Source organism: Poecile atricapillus, chromosome 4, assembly GCF_030490865.1.
Source record: "Poecile atricapillus isolate bPoeAtr1 chromosome 4, bPoeAtr1.hap1, whole genome shotgun sequence".
In the NCBI taxonomy this organism is placed as follows: Eukaryota; Metazoa; Chordata; class Aves; order Passeriformes; family Paridae; genus Poecile; species Poecile atricapillus.
The window spans coordinates 75,904,808-75,911,592 of record NC_081252.1 but is presented as its reverse complement, the minus strand read 5'-3'; positions in this window follow the sequence as shown (position 1 = coordinate 75,911,592).

Sequence of the window (6,785 nt, the reverse complement as noted above, 5' to 3'; positions counted from 1 at the left end):
GTTGTGGCCAAGCCCCCGTGGGATGGATGCAGCTTTCCAGGAGAAGGCTCTCCCTGAATGCACAAAGTGGGGGAGCCCAAACTCCTGCACCCCAGCAGGTCCCCAGGGCTGAGCTCCCCACACCGGGACCAGCTCCCTGCCACGCCTGCCGTGGCTTTACCTCCACCCCAGGAGCCTGGGACACTCCTGATCCAGGGCCAGGAGGAGAAAGGGATGCCCTGACCAGCAAAAAACCACCCAGCAAAGCTCCAAACCTCCAGCCCTGTCTGGGAGCATGGCCCAGCTGAGATGTCACCACCACCATGCAGGGACCTGCGAAATTCCCTTCAAAACAAAACAAAGTACGTATTTATTTCTATAAAGAGAAGAGGAACAAAAAAAAAAAAAAAAGATTTTAAAGGAAAATTATATACTCAGCATGTTTATACACTCTATGCTTAAAGACTCTGGTGGCCCAGCCGTGGGCCAAGCCTGGATGCTCTGGTGCCTGGAACCTCTCCTGGGGAAGGGGAAGGTGAGGATGAGGTGATGGAAGGACAGGAGGTGTTGAGGACCCTCAGAGAAGATTTCTGTGCCAGCAGGGTCAGTGCTGTGCGTGTGGAGCGTGGGTGACTCTGTGACATCCCCATCCCTCGGCTGCCACCAGGGCTTTGGATCCTCGGCAGGATCCTCACCTGGATTTGGTGCTTTGGTGCATCCCCAGAGCAGATCAACCCCTCACCTCTCCTTGGGGTGTTCCCAAAACATCCAGCTCAGCAAAGCCCCCTTTCTACAAAACTCTGATGCCACAAGGCCTTGAGCAGGTTCAAGGAGTAGAAGATGGGAAGTGGAGGTTTCTCCCTGTTTTGCTGGGGCTGGAATGGATCCCTTCCTCATCCTCCTCCTCCTCAGCTGGGGATGAAGGCACAGTGACAGGAGTGATGGGAATGAGGGTCCTCCTGGTGGCTCCTAATTGCCCAGCTTGCTAACGAGCTCATTAACGGCTCTGAGATGTCAGATGGATCCTGCCCCTGCTGCTTGTCCTGCCCGGTGTGAGGCTCCAGCCACGGATTCACCTCAGCCCTCTGGAAGGGATGGAAACAGCCAGAAATTTCCCAGATTTCCTGGGAAAGCCTTCAAATCTCACAGCACGTTCAGCTCAGCCCTCCTGAGACATGCCAGGGGGGCTCTGCGATGACAATCCCCGCTGAAATCCACGGATTCACAGGATTGGGGTCAGAGCTGCCAGGGGCTGCATGGACAGTGCTTCCGAGCCTGGCTCCTGCAGGGCCGGTTTTGGGGAGATTTATTCCTTTTCTAATGTGTTTTCCTGAAGTTTCCCCCATGGCTGATGTTCACCTGAGTTTGGGTACTGGTCAGGGATTTCAAGAGGAACAACATCACCAAAGCCAGCTCGGGGTCCAAAGCTATCCCAAATCCGTGTTTTTGTGTCTCCCTGGTGTTGGATTTCACTCTTGCCCATCATTCCAAGCCCCAGGAATGCTCTGGGGATCAGCTGCCTCCTCCTGCCTTATCCCTGAGCTTTGGGGCTCCGGGGTGTTGGGGATTGAGGGGGACGGGAGCCCCCAGGCTGGCTCTGCCCAGTGAGGGTTTGAAACCTTTGTCCCTCTTCTTGCAGCGTGTCCTGGTCCCTGCTGCCACCAAGGCCATGGCAGGGGCTTGTCTGGATCCTCCAAAGGAGCCTGGATTTAGGGAAAACAGAACCAAAAAACCCCAGGAGATGTGTTGGTAATGGCTCCCAAAGTGGTTAACAGATGTTTTCTTTCAGCTCTTAGGGGAGGCCCCAGCCCGGGAGCTGGAGCATCGCTTCAGCCTCATTTTGGGAAGCAGCAGGTTGGGGTGGAGCAAAAACATCCAGGAATTGGTGCCAAATGAGAAAGTGCTTTAAAAGGGAAAAAAAAAAATCCCAGGGAGCAGGGGGATTTTGGGAAGCTGAGATGGTTTGTTGTGAGTGAAGCACTGCAGGGTGTTGTGAGGTGGTGATGGACCTCCCCCATCAGCGGGAGGCAAAAAATCATCCCTGGGGAGGGTGGGAGAGCACTGGGGAAAAGCTGCTGCAGCAGCGAGGAGGGAAAACTGCCCAAAAGCAAGGGAAAAAAAAAGGGGTTTTCTAATGCAGCCTCGGGATGGAGCCCCTGGAGGGGAGCGAGGCAGCTTGGGGCCGGGGACAAGTGGGTGCAATGGTGTGGGGCAGTTTTTGGGAAGGGAAGGGGCGATGCACAGTTTGCTTTGAGATAATCAGAGGAGATAATCAGTGCAGAGAATAGAGATATATAAATCCAGGAACTGGAATCATTCCCTACAGCCCCCAGGGGCCCTGAACAGCGACCTCCCCTCCCCAGAGGTGCCCGTGGCCTCCCAAGTTATTTTTTTAACTCTATATAAATTTAGGTCTATTTTAGTCTTTCTGCAGCGATGTGCCAGTGTCTGGAGAACCAAACATCCCTTTTTTCCCCCCCATCCCCTGGTCCCTCGATGCTAAACCGGGCCCTTGGTGCGAGATCTGCCGGAGCCGTGTCCTGGGGAGCGCCGGGATGGGGGAGCAGCGCGGGTGGGACGGGAGGATCCGGGGCTTTGGTGGGAGCAGGGCCCAGCTCCGGCCAGGAGTCCGTGTTTTTAGCACTTTGGTTGGAACTCTCACCTGTAGACGCACTTTGATGTTGTTGCTTTGAAACTTTGGCAAGTGTAAACAATGTGTATTTAAAGAATTACAGAGAAATGCCCCCCAGCGAAGCGTGTAAAGAGCTATTTTATGACTCGGTGTTGAATAAAGACTCTGGAGATTGAGCTGGGTTTCCACTCTGCCGGGGGTCACGCTGGACCCACACCAGTGACACCAGTTTGGGGCCTCCTGGAAGCGTCCCCCTGCCTCCCCTGCAGGTCCCTGGCACGGGGCACTGCACCAAGGGGGACCCAGGGAACAAAGAGGGACCCAGGGGGGCACCGAGGGTGGGCAGGACCTGGCACAGGGTGCCCAGAGAAGCTGTGGCTGCTCCTGGATCCCTGCAGTGTCCGAGGCCAGGCTGGATGGGGCTGGGAGCAGCCTGGGATGGTGGGAGGTGTCCCTGGATGATCTTTATGGTCCTTTCTAACCCAAACCATCCCATGGTTCTGTATTTCCTCCACTGTCCTCATTTAACACTTGTCACCCAGCAGACCCAAGCCCCCCCTTGTTCTCCCAGCACCATTTTCCTGTCAGAGTCCCCCCAAACGCCGGGATCCATCCTTGGAGCTGTCACACAGCTTCTCCCTGAGCCTCCTTCCATGAAACACAAAGGAAAATGAAAATGTCCCACATTTTTTGGCAGAAGCCAGGTAAAATCTCACAGAGAACAGCCCGGAGCTCCAAGCACACCCACACAGTGCTCCATGCCAGCACTCCTGGCACGTGTGTGGAGCCTGTCCTGCTCTCAGCACAGCACCTGCTCTGAAACGGGGCAAAAAACAGCAGGAAAGGTTCAGCAGCTCCAGCCCTGAGGAGTCACCGTGCAGAACGGAACAGAGAACAGAGAACAGAGGACAGAGAACAGAGAACAGAGAACAGAGAACAGAGAGCAGAGAGCAGAGAACAGAGAGCAGAGAACAGAGAGCAGAGAGCAGAGGACAGAGGACAGAGGACAGAGAACAGAGAGCAGAGGACAGAGGACAGAGGACAGAGAACAGAGAGCAGAGAGCAGAGAACAGAGAGCAGAGAACAGAGGACAGAGAGCAGAGAACAGAGGACAGAGAGCAGAGAGCAGAGAACAGAGAGCAGAGGACAGAGGACAGAGAACAGAGAGCAGAGAGCAGAGAACAGAGAACAGAGAACAGAGAGCAGAGAGCAGAGAGCAGAGAACAGAGAGCAGAGAACAGAGGACAGAGGACAGAGAACAGAGGACAGAGAACAGAGGACAGAGAACAGAGAACAGAGAGCAGAGAACAGAGGACAGAGAACAGAGAACAGAGAGCAGAGAGCAGAGAACAGAGAGCAGAGAACAGAGAACAGAGGACAGAGGACAGAGAACAGAGGACAGAGAACAGAGGACAGAGAACAGAGGACAGAGAACAGAGCAGAGAACAGAGAACAGAGGACAGAGAACAGAGGACAGAGAACAGGGGACAGAGAGCAGAGAGCAGAGGACAGAGGACAGAGGACAGAGAACAGAGAGCAGAGGACAGAGGACAGAGAACAGAGAACAGAGGACAGAGGACAGAGGACAGAGAACAGAGGACAGAGAGCAGAGAGCAGAGGACAGAGGACAGAGGACAGAGAACAGAGAGCAGAGGACAGAGAGCAGAGGACAGAGGACAGAGGACAGAGAACAGAGAGCAGAGAGCAGAGAACAGAGGACAGAGAGCAGAGAACAGAGGACAGAGGACAGAGAGCAGAGAACAGAGAGCAGAGAACAGAGGACAGAGAGCAGAGGACAGAGAACAGAGGACAGAGAACAGAGGACAGAGAACAGAGAGCAGAGAGCAGAGGACAGAGGACAGAGGACAGAGAGCAGAGAACAGAGGACAGAGGACAGAGAACAGAGGACAGAGGACAGAGGACAAGAGAGCAGAGAACAGAGAGCAGAGAACAGAGAGCAGAGAACAGAGGACAGAGGACAGAGAACAGAGGACAGAGGACAGAGGACAAGAGAGCAGAGAACAGAGAGCAGAGAACAGAGAGCAGAGAACAGAGGACAGAGGACAGAGAACAGAGGACAGAGGACAGAGGACAGAGGACAGAGGACAGAGGACAGAGGAGAGAGGACAGAGGAGAGCCCCATCTGCCACCGAGCCCAGCTGTGTTTGTGCTGCTGCAGCCGGGGTTCAGTGCCCAGCAGGAGAAACAGATCAGCACAAACAGGGACAGCTGTGCCTGTGCCACCTCCAGCTGTCCCTGTGCCACCTCCAGCTGTGCCTGTGCCACCTCCAGCTGTGCCTGTGTCACCTCCAGCTGTGCCTGTGCCACCTCCAGCTGTGCCTGTGTCACCTCCAGCTGTCCCTGTGCCACCTCCAGCTGTGCCTGTGCCACCTCCAGCTGTGCCTGTGTCACCTCCAGCTGTGCCTGTGTCACCTCCAGCTGTGCCTGTGCCACCTCCAGCCCCAGCTGTCCCTGTGTCACCTCCAGCTGTGCCTGTGCCACCTCCAGCTGTGCCTGTCACCTCCAGCTGTGCCTGTGTCACCTCCAGCTGTGCCTGTGCCACCTCCAGCTGTTCCTGTGCCACCTCCAGCTGTGCCTGTGCCACCTCCAGCTCCAGCTGTGCCTGTGCCACCTCCAGCTGTTCCTGTGCCACCTCCAGCTGTCCCTGTGCCACCTCCAGCTGTCCCTGTGTCACCTCCAGCTGTCCCTGTGCCACCTCCAGCTGTTCCTGTGCCACCTCCAGCCCCAGCTGTCACCTCCAGCCCCAGCTGTCCCTGTGCCACCTCCAACTGTCCCTGTGCCACCTCCAGCTGTCCCTGTGCCACCTCCAGCTGTTCCTGTGCCACCTCCAGCCCCAGCTGTCACCTCCAGCCCCAGCTGTCCCTGTGCCACCTCCAGCTGTCCCTGTGCCACCTCCAGCTGTGCCTGTGCCACCTCCAGCTCCAGCTGTGCCTGTGCCACCTCCAGCTGTCCCTGTGCCACCTCCAGCTGTTCCTGTGCCACCTCCAGCTGTCCCTGTGCCACCTCCAGCTGCCCCAGCTGTCCCCATGTCACCTCCAGCTCCAGCTGTGCCTGTGCCACCTCCACCTCCAGCTGTCCCTGTGCCACCTCCAGCCCCAGCTGTGCCACCTCCAGCTGTCCCTGTGCCACCTCCAGCTGTGCCTGTGCCACCTCCAGCTGTCCCCATGTCACCTCCAGCCCCAGCTGTGCCTGTGCCACCTCCAGCTGTCCCTGTGCCACCTCCAGCTGTGCCTGTGCCACCTCCAGCTGTCCCCATGTCACCTCCAGCCCCAGCTGTGCCTGTGCCACCTCCAGCTGTCCCTGTGCCACCTCCAGCTGTCCCCGTGCCACCTCCAGCTGTGCCTGTGCCACCTCCAGCTGTCCCCGTGCCACCTCCAGCTGTGCCTGTGTCACCTCCAGCCCCAGCTGTCCCCATGTCACCTCCAGCCCCAGCTGTCCCCATGTCACCTCCAGCTGTCCCCATGTCACCTCCAGCCCCAGCTGTCCCCGTGTCACCTCCAGCCCCAGCAGGGAACGCTCCCGAGGGAGTGCCCAGCACAGCCCAGGGCCCAGAGCTGCCTGTGGCTGCTAATTAATTAACCACAGGCTTTAATTAATGAATGAATGACCCTCAATGGCTGTGGGGCTGGGCCAGGGTCAGTGGTTGTGGGGCTGGGCTTTTAATTAATGAGGTTTAATGAGTGAATGAATGACCCCCACTGTGGGGCCGGGCCGTTAATTAATGAGGTTTAATGGCCATTAATTAATGAGGCTTAATTAATGAACAGATGCCCCTCAGTGGCTGTGGGGCTGGGCCAGTGTCTGTGGCTCTGGGACCGGGCTGGGGTCAGTGACTATGGGGCCAGGCCGTTAATTAACGAGGTTTAATTAATGAACAGATGCCCCTCAGTGGTTGTGAGGGTCAGTGGCTGTGGGGCCGGGGTCAGTGACTCTGGGGCCAGGCCGTTAATTAACGAGGTTTAATTAATGAACAGATGCCCCTCAGTGGTTGTGAGGGTCAGTGGCTGTGGGGCCGGGGTCAGTGACTCTGGGGCCAGGCCGTTAATTAACGAGGTTTAATTAATGAACAGATGCCCCTCAGTGGTTGTGAGGGTCAGTGGCTGTGGGGCCGGGGTCAGTGACTCTGGGGCCAGGCTGTTAATTAATGAGGTTT